This window comes from Lactuca saligna, chromosome 1 (assembly GCF_052625555.1).
Source record: "Lactuca saligna cultivar CGN05327 chromosome 1, ASM5262555v1, whole genome shotgun sequence".
Lineage (NCBI taxonomy): Eukaryota > Viridiplantae > Streptophyta > Magnoliopsida > Asterales > Asteraceae > Lactuca > Lactuca saligna.
Window position 1 is genome coordinate 36,694,571 of NC_136417.1, and position 17,757 is coordinate 36,712,327.

Sequence of the window (17,757 nt, forward strand, 5' to 3'; positions counted from 1 at the left end):
AGTGTGTTCACTAGATATTTTGAACTAAGCGTGTTCACTAGTATTTTTGAACTAAGTGTTCACCAAATGTTTTGGTCTACGTGTTCACCAGTTGTAATCTATAAACCTTGGTAACGATGGACTTCGTGTCAATTCCTTAGGATGATCCTTAGGAATAAATGAACGATGAATAGTTTATTCTTAGGGCAGATCCTTAAGAGTAAAGAAGATAATAGGGATGGGTAATTGGGTTGATTAATTGTTTGAAGATTAAACATAATAATTATATTATTGTGGGATAAAACCCTATGTACTCACCACGTTTCCCAACCTGACCCACTCAGTTTATTTATATCACAGGTGTTGATATGAAGTCACATTACACTGAGAGATTAAGGAGATATAAACCACTAGTGATAATGAATGTAAGTTATGTTTATGCTTATGTTTCTGTATTGAGGATGACATCCCAAATGTTTCAAAATGAATAAAAATACTTTTCTTCAAAAATGCCTTGATAACGTATTTAACATGTTTTACTGGGTATAAATTCCGTAACATTTTTATTAAAAGAGGTACTCTGATTTTTATAAAGCATAAAAAAAACCGGTCTTTTCTGGTCGTGAAAATGGGGATGTCACAAGAGACCTTTGAAAAGCTAAAATAGTTTAAACAAGAGGTGGAGAATTAGCTGGGCAGGAAGATAAAGATGCTCTGATCCGATCAGGGTGGTGAGTATCTTAGTATCGAGTTCCTAGACTATCTTAAGGAATGTGGAGTTATTTCACAATTGACACCACCTAGAACACCACAGCTTAATTGTAACGCCCGCAGATCCGGGCTAGTCAATTTAAAGGCAATAGGGGTCGAAAACGACTTTTCTACAAAAAGATTATTTAGAATAAATAATCTTAACCAAGTTTTAGAATATGTCACAAGGTTTCCGTACATATAAAGAACGCCGAAATCCAAGTTATAACGAAGAAGTTATGACCCGTCGAAGTTTCGCGTCGGAACCGGCACGGCGCCGGGAAGCGTAAAATAGTAAATTTATGATAGAGAGAGATTTTCCTTAACGCTCTAAACGAAATTCGTAGAATATGTTAAACTAAGAACATCGATAAAAAGAACGCCCAAATCTGACTTCGTATGAAGAAGTTATGATTTTTCGAAGTTTCGGATTAGCGGTGTACAACCCGAAATTCGAATTTTAGATCGATTGATTTTTAGCCGACACAACCTAAACAAGAATCGAAGATCTCGTTATTAGTAGCGTAACGATAAAAATACAGACGAAAATGGACATCGTATAAAGAAGTTATGAGATTTTAACGGACCAATCCTGTCCTGGCCTGTTAAAAATATAACTTTAAAAATAAAGTCAAAATTAGCCGACGGAGTCTAAACGAAAGTTGTAGAGTACGTCTCCACCTACGCGTGGATATAAAGAACGTCAAAAACGGAGTTCGTATGAATGGGTTACAAATTATAATAGCATATTTACGTATTAAAATAAAGTATAAATCATGTATACGTACATATATATATATATATATATATATATATATATATATATATATATATATATATATATATATATATATACACATATATACATATGTATATATCATTAGAAAGGTATCGACGATGCGGTCATTATAATACTAATGTTGAGTTCTTTCGACATTAGTTTAGTACAAATATCATTAAATCCATTTAAAATAGTATTATAGAGGGGTATTTAGTTGTTTATATAACTAAAAGGTCATTAAGTAATTATGGAGGGTAGTTTTTGAAAATTCAATTAGTATAAATAAGAGCCTTGGGCTCTCATATTTCTTGCACCATTCTCTTGATTCAAGAGTCTTTCTCTCCTTATCCCCCGAGCATTTCGGTCCCTCGTGATTCGACTTCTCTTTCTGTAGTTTTAGTATAGTAAGGTGAGCGCCGAAGCGCTGCATGAATCTTTCTTAGAAAGATTCAGCGACGAAGTTCTGCCCCCGCAGAGCCCGACTCCTAGCTAAAATCCCCTTGAAAGTAAGTTATGCTTACCCTATTTTAAATACAGTTTATATTTAAAATTAGTATTGTTATTATAAATTTATAATAAATATTTGAGCTATTATTATGACTTATATAAGCGTCGTTATAATATCTTTTAACTACTCGCGGTACGGGAAATCTGGTTTAAAGGGCCGCATAGGGTTGTTGGATTTCAGAAGTGCTATACGCCAAAATGGTCCTGCCCTCCGGTGTTTTATGTCTGGCCCCTGTCTGTACATAGTAGTTGGAAAGTATTGTTTAAACGCTTATATAATAATAATAATAATAATAATAATAATAATAATAATAATAAGACTAATAATTAGTCACGGTAATATTAGACTAAAATCTAGTGGTGATAATACTAGGTTTCGTCAAAGGAAATTATTTTAAAGTAAACGAAGCGCTGTCCGAGTACCGAGTCACCACCTTCTCAAGTGAGTGCATAGTCCCTTTCATCTTACACATAGATATGAAGTATTTTAATATAAATTATGTGCTATGTGTGCATATTGTCTGAATACTTGTTGTCTATGCTGAGTGAAAGATTTTATACATGTTTTAAATGATTTAAACTATATATGTATTTTATATCTACGAAAATGTTGGGGTAAAACATGGGTAGATATAATAGATGAAATATGAGTTGGATGATGAGTTGAGAGGTGATATAGACTATAAGGTGTGGGTGAGAGGTGTACGATGTGAGAAGCCTTTTTCCCAAACGATGTCCCCGTCATTCAGCAGAGTATGGATGACAACCACGGACTATCCTAGATAGTCCAGTGGAACACTATCAGGCTCGCAACCTGTAGGTGTTGTGAACGATGTGTTCACCCAGTGTACTCTAAACTTTGGTGATCATGCAGACTTGATACCTAGACCCTGGCGATCATGCAGACTTGGTGCCAAAACCTTACTTAGTGCCTATTGTATAAATTCTGGTGACTATGCAGACTTAGTGCCTAAACCCCGGTGACGATGGACTTCGTGCCGATTCCTTAGGATGATCCTTAGGAATGTATGAACGAGGAATAGTTGATTCTTAGGGTAGATCCTTAAGAATAAAGCAGATAATAGGGATGGGTAATTGGGTTGATTGTTTGATTATTTGAAAATAATAATTATATTATTGTGGGTTGAAAACCCTATGTACTCACCAGGTTTCCCAACCTGACCCACTCAGTTTATTTGTATCACAGGTGTCGATATGAAGTCACATTTCACTGAGAGATTTAAAAGAGATGTAGATCACTAGTGTAAATAAATGTAAGTTTTGTTTATGCTTATGTTTCTGTATTGACGATGACATCCCAAATGTTTTTAAAAGTGAATAAAAATATATTTCTTTAGAAATGCTTTGACAACGCGATTATCATGTTTTTCTGGGAACAAATTCTGCAACATTTTTATTAAAAGAAGTACTCTGATTTTTATAAAGCATAAACAAAATCGGTCTTTTCTGGCCGTGAAAATGGGAATGTCACATTAAGGGTGTGGCTGAGAGGTGCAATCGAACCTTGTTGTACATGGTTCGTTTAATGATGAGTCGAGCTTCATTACCTATCTCATTTTGGGGGTATACCTTATAGACTGCCGCCCATATCCTTAATCTAGTCCCAACTAAAAAGGTTTCCAAAACACCTCACGATAAGCTCGAACATTTTAGTGAGCGTTGTATTTTCATCGACTACCCACAAAAATCCTTTGGATATCTCTTTTATAGATCGTGTGACAATGTTGTCTTCGTTGCGAGTAGAAGAGTCTTTCATGAGAGAGAGCTCATATGCCAAGGGGATGGTGGGAGGCAAATTTACCTTGAAGAGCTTCAAGAGTCAAGCGGTAAAGGAACCTCAAACACTAGTGATCAACCTGAGGAGGAAACTCATGTTGAACTGATTGACGAGTTCGTACCTATGAGGCGAACTAGTAGAGTTAGAGTTCCACCTGAGTTTTATGGTTTCCATATTAGTGCAGAAGGTGATACATTTATCAGTGATAGCACGATGGTAAATTTGGATGAACCTAACAACTACAAGGAATCCATGGCAGACCCCGAGTCTGCAAAGATGGAAAGAGGCAATGGACAAAGAGATTCGGTCCATGTATGACAATCAAGTTTGGAACTTGGTTGACAATGTACCGGTTCGTAAGACAGTCAGGTGCAAATGGATCTTCAAGAAGAAGACCGACATAAATGGAAAGTACACTGGCGCGACTGGTTGTGAAGGGCTTTACTCAAACTCATGGAGTTGACTATGATGAGACCTTCTCACCAGTAGAAAAGATTAAATCTATAAGGGTTATGCTAGCCATAGCTGCATTTCATGACTGTGAAATATTGCAAATGGATGTTAAAACCGCTTTCCTTAATGGGAAGTTGGCTGAAGATGATTACATGAATCAGCCAGAGGGTTTTTTCAATCCAGAGTACCTTAATAGAGTGTATAAGCTTGAGAAATCCATTTATGGATTGAAACAAACATCTCGCAGATGGAATCTTTGTTTCGATGAGAAAGTCAAAGAGTTTGGATTTTCGAGAAGCGAGGATGAGTCCTATGTATATGTCAAGGCTAATGGGAGCATAGTGAGCTTTCTAGTGTTGTATGTGGATGACATAGTTCTCATAGGAAATGACATCCCAACCTTGTAGGAGGTAAAGTCCTGGCTTTGGAAGTGTTTCGCTATGAAGGACCTTGGGGGAGCTACTTATATCCTAGGAATAAGGATATTGAGAAACAAGAGTAAAAGACTAATGGGATTTAGTCAAAGTACCTACTTGGTCAATGTGTTAAAGAGGTTCAGCATGGAGAATTCCAAGAAAGGGGACTTACCTATCCAAAGTAATACCAAACTAAGTAAGACTCAGAGTGCAAGTACAGAGGTTGAGATAGTTGAGATGAGTCGAATACCATATGCTTCTGTGGTTGGCTCGATCATGTATGCTATGACTTGTACTTGCTCTGATGTGGCCTTTTCGTTCATCATGGTTAGCAAATATCTTGGGAATCCTGGTAAAGCTCACTGGACTATTTTAAAGAATATTCTTAAGTACTTGCGGAGGACTAAGGATTAGGTCCTTACCCTCGATGGGAGTGATGACTTAAGAGTTATGGGGTATAGTGACGCCAGCTTTCAGACCGACAGAGATAATTTCCTCTCTCATTCGGGCTGGGTATTTACCCTAAATGAAGGAACAATAACTTGGAAAAGTTTCAAATGGGAGACTATAGCTGATTCAACGTGCGAATCAGAGTACATAGCAGCAAGTGAAGCATCGAAGGAGGCAATATGGCTAAGAACTTCATCGGAGACCTTGGAGTTGTGCCAGCTATGAAGGAGCCTATGGAAATTTTCTATGACAGCAAGAGTGCGGTCGCCTTAGCCAAGGAGCCAAGGGATCATGGCAGATCCAGGCACATCGACAGAAAATATCACTTCATAAGACATCGAATAGAATAAGGACTCTTCGTGGTATAAAGGGTATCTTCAGATGAGAACCCAACAGATCCCCTCATGAAGGGACTGAGTAGGGTTAAGCATTTGCAGCATGCAAGGAGCATTGAGTTGAAGGATGATATTAGTTTTAATGATTAGATAGATATTTTAGAAAGATGTAATAGATAAAATGTAATTGACATTTGATGCTTAAATAAAAGGTGTTTTTATTTATGAGTAAAGTTACTATCTTATGTCAATTGTTTACTATTGTTTCATTTTGTATGTTTTGACTTCCATAATAATTATATTATTCAAACTGTCTACAGTCGATCATACTTTGGAAGTAGGTATCAAGGTAAGACTATCATGAATTTGGCTTGTAGATTGTCTAAGGTGTTTAGACATAGAAAAAGTTTTCTACAACACTCATGAGTGCTCATAAGGTCTAAGTATTGGATTAAACCCATCCTCACTTGAAGCATTTCATGGAATTTATCACAAGTGATCATGAGACGATAATATCATATAAGTCTTAAAACCAAGATATATGAGTTGTTGACTATGAGTTGGTTGTATATTGATAGTGTGAAAACACATTAGTAACTTGATGTTATAAAACACACTGTTGTGTATGATTTAACGAATAGTTAGTGCAATCATATAATGTCGAAGTTTATTTGTTCCTTTTAATTCTTGGAGGATTAAAAGCGATATCTTGGGCCCCTCGATGATTTTGTTTTGACTTATGTGTCGGGCCCAGTCAGAACTAAATTGATGTGTTCATTTAAGTTCTCTATCAAACAAATCGGAAATCGGGAAACAAATTGTTGAGCAATAAGTATGACTATGTTCCATGTATTTGTTTGGTTGATATCTTGAAGAACAGAGGATTATATGATCCCTTATCTAAATGGCGTGCCAAAATTACACAGAGGCTTTTAAAAGCTACGATTGCTAGTAGGTTTTTTAAGTTGTACTTGCAGTTATAGTTATTAGACTTATCCAAGTGGGAGACTGTTGGATTAGATGTCTAAGCCCATAACTATATTTGGTATATACTTGACCCGAGAGTAGCATGGTCCATTTGGGTTGCATTTCAACAGAACAATCTTATAGGATGGACGTTTGAGAGAGAGGTTGTTTATGATTTGCTAATATATTATAAGTATAATATATTGAGAAATCATATAATTTAATTAGTGTTAATCAAGAATTAATTTAGTGATCACAAGAGACTAGTTAAATTAATAGGGACTAATTGTATAAATTAGTTATATATATATATATATATATATATATATATATATATATATATATATATATATATATATGGTTTGGGCTTATGATACATGATGGACTAAGTTTATGGATGAATCCATAAAGAGTTGGTCCATATAGATCATGGATCATGTATAATAATCCTAAGGGTATGTATTAGGGTTTAACCATGACTTTTAGTATTATACCATATATATAAGTTACCCTATAGCTAAAAATCGGATAGACATATGTTCTAAGAGTTCATAGGGGTGATTTTTGTGTGCAAGATACTCTCTCTCAAGTCCTCCATTGTTGGTGGTGTTTTGTGAAGCATTAAGGCATCACACTTGAGGTGCTAAGCTTTTAAAGGCCAAAGTTAACTAGATACAACAAAAGGTAATGTTTCTTACTAGTCATATTGTTCATATGTCAATTGCATGCAAGTTAGGATATGTATGCTTTGGAAAATGAAAATGCATGTATAATTTGAGAAAACATAGATCCAAAGTATCTAGGGTTGCATGTGCACATAGGAGTGTTAGAATGCTCAAAACCCTTCATGGACGTGGTCAAGGATTATAACTGCAAGATCCTTTGTCATCCGGGTAAAGCTAATGTGGTAGCGGATGCTTTGAGCCACAAGTCAGATGGATCTTTGGTTGGGGAGATGTGTATGAGGATATCTATTGATTCTACACTTTTGGGATTGATCAGAGATGCTCGGGTAGAGAGAGTTCAGAAGGGGAACTGGAAACGAGAAAGGATCAGGAGTGAGATTGACAGATTTATCATAGATAGTCGAGGGTTATTGACCCGGTGTGGTCGGGTTTGGGTTCCAATTTCTGGTTGGAGCAGTCAGATTGTGTTAGAGGAGGCTCATAAGTCTCGTTTTTCTATACACCCGGGAGCCACCAAGATGTATTGGGATTTGAGATTGATTTATTGGTGGCCGTGTATGAAGAGGGAGATAGTCTGGTATGTCATGAGGTGCTTGCCCAACAGGATGGTCAAGGCCGAGCATCAGAGGCCAAATGGCAAGTTGCAGCCTCTAGAGGTTCCCATGTGGAAATGGGAGCAGATCACCATGAATTTTATCACCAAGCTGCCAAAGACGACAAAGGTTTTTGATGCTATAAGGGTCATCGTGGATCGATTGACCAAGAGTGCCCACTTTTTGGCTATCCGGGAGAGTTCTTCGACCGAAAAGTTGGTCGATGTTTATGTCCAGGAGTTCGTTGCTCGCTATGGGGTTCCGGTTTTCATCGTTTCTGACCGAGATGTTCGTTTCACTTCCCGACTCTGGAAAAAGTTCCACGAGGAACTGGGCACGAGGTTACATTTTAGCACCACATATCATCCGTAGACTGATGGCCAAAGTGAGCGGACTATATAGACCCTTGAGGATATTTTACGGGCCTGTGTTATTGAATTTGATGGGATTTGGGATTCCTACCTACCTCTTGCGGACTTCTCTTACAACAATAGTTATCAACATTGGTGCTCTTCCTTTTGAGCTCTTATATGGTCGGAGATTTCGTACCCCGATTTGTTGGGGAGAGGTTGGTCACAGGGTTATGGGAAGGACCGAAGTAGTACTTCAGACCACGTAGCTTATCCAACAGATCACGGAGAGACTATAGACCGCTCAGAGTTGGCAGAAGAGCTATGCCGACCGATGTCGATCAAAGTTGGAGTTTTAGGTCGACGATATGGTGCTCTCGAAGGTCTCACCCTGGAAGGGTGTGATACACTTCATGAAGAGGAGGAAATTGGGTCCCTGGTTCATTGGAACTTTTCAGGTGATTTCTAGGGTTGGCAAGGTGGCTTGCGGGTTGGATTTGTCAAGAGAGCTCAGTTAGATCCACAACACTTTCTATGTCTCTCAGTTGCAGAAGTGTGTGTTGGACAACGACATATTGATTCTGTTGTATGATATTCAGGTCGATGGGCACCTAAACTATGTTGAGAGGCCAGTAGCTATTCTAGAAAGAAATATGAAGGTCCTGTGCAACAAGGAGATACCTTTTGTAAAGGTATAGTGGCAGCATCAAAGAGGTTTCAAGTGGACCTGGGAGCTAAAGGCTAAGATGCGGGAGCATTATCCTAAGTTATTCGTTGTTACAGACTTCGAGGACGAATTCTAGTTCAAGTGGGGGAGAACTTAAACATCTTGATGATGAGGTACTTCTAATTTTAACCCTATAATTCAATTATGTTGCATTTTGGCCCCTAAGTTCAAGAAAGTATGCCAAAATGATCCCTAGTGGCATTTTCGTAAATACACCTTGGGAGAGTAGGCCATGCGTATGCATGTACGTTGACCGTACTAGGGCGCGCCCTAGTATGTTGGGCGTACATGTTGTACAGTGGGTATAATTTCCAGATATGGAAACCTTGATTTTTAGGGTTTAGATCATATTTAAACACCCTTATTGCCTCATCTCCCCTCACCTCATCAGCCTCCACCCCTCTTGATACGTTTTACAACCCTAGTTCACCTTGAGAAGCTATTTTAAACCTAAGAGTGTGTGTGTTTTGTACATAGGCGAAGAAGGAAGGAAGCCAATCTCATCTTGGAAGAGTGAAGCACTTTGGATCTAGGGTTTCTACATCATTTGCAACCTTTTTAAGGTATAAAGGTTGCAACTTTACCCTTTTATCATATAGATCTATATTTGGATGTCTTAATGATGCTATTTGGTCCCAAAATGTTAGATCTTGAGCATGGCATGTTCTTAACTCATTAAGCTATCATTTCAGACCCTAGGAGGGGCTTAAGTCATAAAAATGGAGTCCCAATGGTTAGTTATGTCCCATGCATGTTATCGAGAGTCTTAAGGCATTAAGATGTTGGGTTTTTATGGATTAAGCACTTATTAAGCATGCAAGGTCATAAAGTTGGAAACTTTATGACTCCTAATGACATTTTAAGCTTGGATCTACATTGGACGTGTTAAGTCTCTACCTTAAGCACTTAATGGGGAAAAAAGGAAAGTCTAGGGTTACGCTGAGCGTACCTAGGTTACACCCAACGTACACAGTCAATGACCCTATTTTTGGTCAGTAGAGGAGTACGCCCAATGTACCTCCAGAGTACGCCCCACGTACGCTTGATGAGTTGACTCGACTAGGTTGACTCAGTTGATTTATGCATTTTGATCAATTTGACCTTGACTTTGACCAAGTTTGACCTTAAGGATATTTTGGATTTTTTGGGATTTTGATGGATATTGGTCATTTGGTTGTAATAGGTGTCGGTTAGAGAGTTGAGATTTGGAGTCGGAACCTCATTAGCTTTTGTCCAATTTATGAGGTGAGTTTTCCTCACTGTACTTGCGGTTCCGTGACATCTCCAATTTCACGGCCAAAAAAGACCAATTTGTTTATGCTTTGTTTTTAAAATTAGAGTAATCTTTTAAAGAAAACAGTTGTGAAATTTGTTCCCAAAATAAAATATGATAAGAATTTATCAAAACATTTCTTTAAAGAAATGTATTTTCGTTATATAACAAAATCTCGGGATGTCATGTTCAATACAGACCAAAAGCATAAACAGAACAAAAATATACCTTACAACAGTTATTCATAACTATTGGCCTTTAATCCAAAATATCTCGTTATGTCAGCCAACGTATGCTCTCGTACCATAACCTGTAATACAAAGAAAACTGAGATGGTCAGGCTTGGGAGCCTGGTGAGCATATAGGGTTTTCAACCCACAATAATATAATTATTATATTCAATTATCAAACAATCAATCCAATTACCCACCCCCATTATCTCCATTTATTTCTTAAAGATTTATCCTAAGAACCGATTACCCTCTCATTCATTCACAAGGATTGCCCTAAGGAACCGGCACAAAGTCTAGTGCTGCCAAGGTTCTTAGATTACCTATGGTGAACACGCAGTTCACAATAATTAATGAACACCTAGTTCAAGAACACCTAATTAACTCTTAGTTCCAATATTACCCAATGAACACCTAGTTCACAAACACTTAATGAACACTTAGTTCAAATATCCCGGACGAACACTAAGTTCAAATATCTAATGAACACTTAGTTCGAATATCCCTGGTGAACCCAATCACCTAAGGAACACAGAGTATGAAAGCTCTTAGTTCAAACAATGTGATAATAATAAAGTATATATCGATCCTTTAAAACCACTAATATTATAAACACATATAAATCATATTTCTAAAACAATATATCCCATCCCATCGATCCCCACATACTAACCCTATACAATGATCTGACGAGATCTAGCCTAAGGAATCAATATGAACCACAAACTGACGAAGGTGCTTCGGAAATTCACTGACAGCAAACGAGGATCAATAAAGACATCAAATGAGGGGAATGGAATAAGTTTCACCACGAACCTTTGTTCGTAAAAGAAAGAACAACAATACATTTTAAGTCAGGGGTAGGTATCTAGATAACAATGCCTAGGCGTGGTCTGACTATCATGAGGTATTATACCCCCAAACTCTACCTATCCCATCATTGAACTTTGCCTACCAGTGGCCTGAATATCATGAGGTATTTCACCCCCAGACGCACCCTATCCAACAATATAACACCAGACATACCTAGCAGTGGTCTATTACCGACATACTTTATTAGGTAGTCTACGAAGTTCCCTTAATTACTTCGTGAAAGAAAACGCTGACATATGAAGCTGGATCGATCACTTCATACAAGAAACGCTAACTCCAAAGCTCTTTTAAAATAAAAGTATGGGGAAATACTACTAGAGTACTCCCGTACGCTCCCATAACCGACACACAAAATTGTCAAAAAGACTTTGTACATGATAGTACTTCTGGCACGTTATAGTACTTTGGTATGCGAAGGACTCGTACCCGAGAACGTAATAGTACCCTGGCACAAGAAACACCCAAGACACAGAGCTTTGAAAAGGACTTCGTACATAAAATGTACTTCTCTATGTAGGACGTGCTCCACCAATCATCAATCTTACCCCACACGTACTCTTAATACGAGACTACCCAAAGTCCAAATTTAATGGAACTAAACATCCCTATTTAAGTCTTAACCCATCACTAGGCAAGCCTACAATGCCTATAATAAATTTTCGATACTATCTCCATTTGGAAATGCTAACTATGAGTATACTTAACACAAGGTTTTTAAGTAATAATATCATATATACACATCTTAACACATATTGGAACATAACTGGTTCGTACATTCTATATAATCAATTATATATATAACATACGTTTTGAGCAATAGCAAATAATTCACACACACACACACATATACATATATATATATATATATATATATATATATATATATATATATATATATATATATATATTTCATACTTTAATCACTACTCGTATTAAAATCACGTTCCTAAAAGGGACTATACACATGATACCTTATCGAATGAAAACATAGTTCAAAAATACATAATCCGTACTCCTGGATCTAAAATTTACCTCATTACCTAATCCATAATCTCGGATCTAAAACTAGCCTCTTGATCTGACCCATACTCCCGGATCTATAACAAGTTTATCTCTTTACCCTTTATCTCATGATCCAACTCATCTTTTATCACATACCAACAATATTATCTACCCATGTTCTACCCAACATATTTGTAAATACAAAATACATATACGGTTTAACTCATTAAAACCTATATAATTCATCCATTCCACAATAATCTGAAATAAACAACAATATATACACACATAGCACGTATTTCATAGCAAATACTTAATATTTATGTGTTAGAAGAAAGTGACTATACACTCACTTGATAAGACGATGATCAGACAACGTCTCATCTCTTAAAATAATCTTTTGCGATGAAACCGGGATGTTTTCCTCCAAAACCGGGCTTCACGTGGGCAGAGCTTTGGCTCGGGAATCATTCTTCTCGGGATCTTTGGGGCTTCGGGACTTACTTTGGGTCTCGGGGGATGATATCGGGTCTTCGGGGGGTTAAAATAGGGCTTAGAGAGAGTATCGAGAGTGGAAGAGTAAGAGATGAGCAACCAAACTCGGCTGCCTCTTGAATTCTATTTATAGGGTGAATTTTCTGGGTTCACCTCGTGAGCCACATATGTTCACCTCGTGAGCTAGGCTTACCTGGTGAGCTACATATGCTCACCTCGTGAGCTAGACTTACCTGGTGAGCTACATATGCTCACCTCGTGAGCTCGATACATCATTGCGTTCATCATGGCCACTTGCCCTGGAATATGTCCATCATTTGTTCACCTCGTGAGCCACTAATGCTCACCTCGTGAGCTAGGCCCACCTCGTGAACTACATATGTTCATCTCGTGAGCTTTGACACGACCTTGGGGTTCACGCCCCGAACTTTAGAAATTCATAACTTTCACATACGAGTTCCATTTTCGACGTTCTTTATATCCACGCGTAGGTGAGATTATGCTATACAACTCTTATTTTGACTCCATTGGCTAATTTTGAATTTATTTTTAGTATATTATAAATATATTATTTTTAGTAGGCCAAGACAGGAAAACTCCGTTATAAATTCATAACTTCTTCATCCGACGTTTGTTTTCATCTATCTTTTTACCGTTGCACTACCATTGACAAGATCTTCGATTCTTGTTTAGATTGTTTCGGCTAAAAACTGTTCAATCTTAAAATCGAACTTCGGGTTGTACACTGCTAAGCCAAAACATCGAAAAATCATAACTTCCTCATACGAAGTCAGATTTGGGAGTTCTTTTTATGCACGTTATCGGTTTAACGAAATCTAAAATATTCGTTTAGATCACTAAGGCTAAATATCACTCTATCGTAAATTCACTTTTTACGTCACACAGCGTTGTGCCGGTTCTGTCGCAAAACTTCGACAGGTCATAACTTCTTCGTTATAACTCGGATTTCAACGTTCTTTATTTGTACGAAATCCTTGTAACATATACTAAAACTTAGTTAATACTAATCCTCCTAAATAATCTTCTATCAAAAAGTCATTTTCGATACTTATTGTCTCTTAATTGATTAACCCGGATCTGCGGGTGTTACAGGTTCGAAGGCACCAAGGCCATCCTTTTGGATTTGATATCCTATTATGTGATAATATGTTATCATGTCGTAGTGATTTGTTAGATCGGTATACTAGTATATAAGATGATGTTATGCTTAGTGATCTGTAGATCTGCCTGACCATCTGTAGAATGTTTATATGATTATATGTTATATGTGCATATATTTAGTTGGTGGTTGAGGCTTTACTACTTTGTGCGTAAGCCAACAGGCCGAGGACATACCAACCTGATGGTTGATTGGGCCCGAGGGTATTCCATCCTGAGGATGACAGGACCCGTTGTAGATTGGCATTCCAACATGATGGTTGATTAGGTTTGGGTTATTCCAACCTGATGGTTGACTGGACCCATAGTATGTTGGCATTCTAACCCGATGGTTAATTGGGCCTAGGGGTATTCCAACCCAATGGTTGATTGGACCCGACATGTTGTTATTGTATATGTTTTTTGTTTATGTATTGGTACTCTGGGGATCTCATTAAGCATTAGCTTATAGTTTTGGGTTATGTTTCAAGTACTTCGAATGATGCGGAAAGGCGAAAGCATTACTATACACATCCTCTTGTTTATGTCTTATAATTTTGGGAGACTCTGATGTTTGAAAATGTTTGAAAACTATGATTGTAAACAATTTAAGAATTTAGGTTGGTTTTAAAAAGTTTAAATTTCTTGTGATTTTTATGGGTGTTACAAACATAGACAACTAACACAATCCAATGGGTCGAAATTTGTGCCTTCGAACCACGAGTATAGTGAGAAGACTCACCTCAATCTGAAGATAGATAACTCGCACACCCGAGCTGTTGATGCTGGAACTCTTCATACTAACTAAATACATAATAAAACCCTAAATTAAAATTAAGATACTAATCCACCTCAAGTCTTGGTTCATAATTGTCTTACTTTGGTAAAAAAAAAAAAAAAACTATTTTACCCTTCCAAGTCTAGAATCTATCCCACTTGACCTAACATCAATTTTTATCAAAATCAATCATCGGGTGTTATGTCCTGCATAAAACCATGCTCTACGCCCTACGTAGAGCATCTTATGGAAAATAGGGACATTTCAGGCTACGCCATGTGTTGCCATATCTACGCCCCACGTACTACCCTGCTCTTCCAACTTCATAATAAGCTTTTAATACTTAAAGACTAAATGGCTAATTCCCAGATCCGGTCTTAAAGGGCATCCTAAGTGATAAAGTATCTGACTTATGCCTTTGCATGGCTTAAAAGAGCACAATACTAAACGCTAGGTTCATAAGGCACTCCAATGCTTAAGAACTCATGCTTGAAAGGATAGGAGTGACCAAGCTCCCCATTTTATCCCTCTACAAGCCTAGAAATAACATGAAAAAATACTCATAAGGTCTGCAGTAGCTTCTATTCACTAAGACCAAGGTTAAGGGACAAAAGAACATGAAAACCCCACAAGCTAATTAGATTTATCAAAGGAGTCATCAAGTTTCAAGCTTTATTCCTCCTGGAGAATGTTGATGAAGGGCAAAGTCTGGATCTACAAGCATGAAGCTCGCCAATGTTTCTTTAAGGAACTCCTTGTTCACAATGCACATAAAGATTACACTTCAACTTTAAAGTTCACACTAAGGGGTTAGGGTTTTGAGGTGAAAGAATGGAAGGGTGGAGACTGAGTATAGAGAGAGTCTTAAGGAGTTAAGGCCCTTAAAATAAAGCTCACAACGCCACAATTAGGGTTTAAACCAGGCGTTCCTACGCCATGCATACAAATCTCTACGCCCCACATAGAGCATCAATTCCTCGCATCCTGTTTCCCTCCTACGCCCCACGTAGGAGAAAATTTTCCAAAAATTAAACTTTATGATGCAAAGAAATGTATCTGAGGATACAGGTGTTTCAATAAACAAGTTAAATAGATCTTATAAACTTTAAAAAAAAAATAGTGACTAAATGGGAAGTTAGACTATAGTAGAAAATTTTAATCTTAAAACTTTTTTTATTGGATAACTATAACCAATAACATTACATAAACGGTTCTATTTGCAATAAAATGCTAAATGAAAATGGACAAAATCAAAAAATGGTAAAAATAAAGGCATTTAATGGAGTTTCCTACATACTTAATGGATAAAAATTAACGAAGTTGGAATTAAGGACCACGCATATATTTTCTGTAAATCGCAAGAATAAGACATGTCATTAAAACTTGGACTAAAATGAAGAAAAGTGTAAACCATAGGACCAAAGCTATAATACACTCTAGAGTACACATGTCAAAATTTTAAACGTAGACTAAACTGCAAAAGAGTGTAATTCATAGGGACCAAAGTTGCAGAAATGTGTAAAACATGTTATACATGTGAAAAGGATGAATATACATAGAATAAACACAGTACATTGACCTTATAATCTTTAAAAAATTTATGACTAAATGGTAATTTAGACTATAGTTTAAAACATTATTTTAATCTTAAAAAATTTTATTAGATAACTATAACTAATAACATTGTATAAATTGTTCAATGGCAATAAAATGTTAAATGAAAAAGGGACAAAATCAAAAAAATGATAAAAATAAAGGCATTTAATGGAGTTTCCTACCTACATAACGGGGAAATTAAAGAGTCGGACTTAAGGACCACATATGTATCTTTTTGAAATCACAAGGATAAAACATCAAAATTTTAAAATTTTGGTCAATGTGGGACTAGCGCACTATTTTGCCTTTTAGATTTGAGGTCTCGAGTTTTATTCTAGGAGTCGACGGTTTAATGATACTAACTACTAACTACTAACCTTGTAGTTCAAAAAAAAAAGTTAAATTCTGACTAAATTGTAGAAGAATGTAAACCGTAGGGACCAAAACTGTAATATACTTTAATGACAAATAAATCAAAGATGGGTAAATTGGTCTTTAACATCTTTTCAAAAGTAGTTAACCCTTATTTTTAACGGTTGTAACCAAAAAGGTGAACAATACAATATATTCAAACCGACAGTGATCACCTTGTCAAAAGTTTATCATAGAAACTATATTTGATCTATTTTAAAAAACGCAGGGGTAATTTGCGGAATTTCGTAATACTAGCGCGTATAAGAGTTGTCGGAAGTTATTTACACGTTTCAACACCCAGCACCACATGGGAGAACATTATAGTCATAGAAGTTTACAAAGTCAAAGTTCATGTACCTCGTATTTGTAAGTCCATATAATTGGGAAAGTCGGTTGGGAAAGCTGTTTATTTGAATTTTTTCACTACCCAGTGAATTTGTAAAGCTGTTCTATTGTTCGCATATTTATATATATTAATATTTTATTCGTTCTATATATATATTTTTTACAAGATAATATAAAATATTTTTCTTAATTTAATAAAAAACTAAATAGAATAATATTATAAATTTAATATACTCTAATAAATTAAGGTTATTTTTTTTTGTCACATCTCACATTCATTAAATTTATTAAATATCATTTTATGATTATTTTGAATTAATTTCTTTTTCATATGTAATTTTATAAGTTTTTCTATTTTCATAAATTTCACATAATACTTTAATGTAATAATTACAATAAAATTAATAATAAATGAATATCAATTTCATTAATGGACTCACCTATGGGTGCAAACGAGTCAAGCTACTCGCGAGCTACTCGGGATCGGCTCGTTAAAAGCTCGACTCGAAACCGGTTTTAAACGAGTCCGAGCCGAGCTCGAGCTTAATATTAAGCTCGTTTATTAAACGAGCTCGAGCCTATGTCACTAAGCTCGATTAGGCTCGCGAGCCTAAACGAGCCTTTATATAATATAATTTATTACTACCTCCATCCCAAATTGATAGTTCACTTTTGAATTTTGAAGTTATTTTTCTTTAACTTTGATCTTAAATATTTTTGTTTTTGATAGATAATACTTTGTGCAAAATATATGAATGGATTGTATTTTAAATGTTTTTTTTATTCTTATAATTCTTATCAA